Raw genomic sequence first — 1,215 nt, forward strand, 5'->3', positions numbered from 1 at the left:
AGCAAATTCAGCATCTCGGCCACACTAGCCACATTCCAGTGACTAAGGCGCGGACATAGAACACTTCCATCAGTGCAGAAAATTCCACCAGAAAGCACTGGTTTGTTTGGTATGTTTGTCACACGCGTCACTCAACGCCTTTGAGGTTGGACCCTGTACACCAACCTCACCCCCAAATCTGACACCCATGATGGTTCTCAGCTGGTATGCACCAGCACAGATGTTCAGGTTGCTAAAACATAGGAATAATAATAATACTTCTGCATTTGCTGGCAAATGGTCAGTGCCCTGGCCCACAACCCCTCACTAAACCTCCTGCCAGTTCTGGCTTCCGGGTGATAGTCTACGGCCTTTGGAATGAAGCTACCATTCCCGCTCCATCAGAGCCCCTACACGGGTGTTTTCCAATTTGTTACGAAGTTTCTCAGGCTTCAATCACTTGCATTTTGCCTTCACGATTCTTCCCATATCTCCTTGCCAGGCTACTATTTGCTTCCTATTTTCCCTGCTGACTCTTTTTGCTTAGCTTCATCTTAAACAAAACCAAAACTGGGCGCCTGGGTGGCTCCGTCGGTTGGGAGTTTGACTTCGGCTCAGGTCATGACCTCCCAGTTCAGGAGTTTGAGCCCCGCGTCGGGCTCTGTGCTGACAACTCAGACCCTGGAGCCTGCTTCCGATTCTGTGTCTCCCTCTCTCTCTGCCCCTCCCCTGCTCTGTCTCTATCAAAAATAAATTTTAAAAATTAAAAACAAAACAAGTTCTGAAGTCATAGGTTTGCCGGGTTAGTGATATTTTTAGACTACACATTATAATTCATAAGCATTAAAATTTAGATGTCTTGGGGCGCCTGGGTGGCTCAGTGGGTTAAGTTTCTGACTCTTGATCACAGCTCAGGTCACGATCTCACAGTTCGTTGAGTTCAGGCCCCGCATCGGGCTCCATGTTGACAGCCTGGAGCCGGCCTGGGATTCTCTCTCTCCTTTTCTCTGCCCCTCCCCCACTTGGACCCTTGTGCTCTCTCTCTTTCCCAAAAATAAATAAACTTAAAAGTATTTAAAATTTAGCTGTCTTGAGACCCATCTATACTTTGCAGATTAGGAACAGGTGGATTCTCCCATCCTCCCCTACCTCCTGTCACAGAGGCTCTGAAAACGTGACCGGAAGGAGAGATGTTTTCTTGGCTGCACCATGAGAATTGCCAGGAGAGGAACCAGC

The 1,215-nt window shown here is 48.1% G+C and overlaps 1 protein-coding gene across 1 annotated transcript in view; it reads right to left on the reverse strand.

Moving 5' to 3' along the window:
• CACNA1A (calcium voltage-gated channel subunit alpha1 A) overlaps positions 1–1,215 on the reverse strand; it is a 287,057-nt gene that overhangs the window by 173,546 nt on the left and 112,296 nt on the right. The gene's annotated exons all lie outside the window — the stretch shown is intronic.

The sequence above is a fragment of the Suricata suricatta genome, chromosome 12 (genome assembly GCF_006229205.1).
Source record: "Suricata suricatta isolate VVHF042 chromosome 12, meerkat_22Aug2017_6uvM2_HiC, whole genome shotgun sequence".
Lineage (NCBI taxonomy): Eukaryota > Metazoa > Chordata > Mammalia > Carnivora > Herpestidae > Suricata > Suricata suricatta.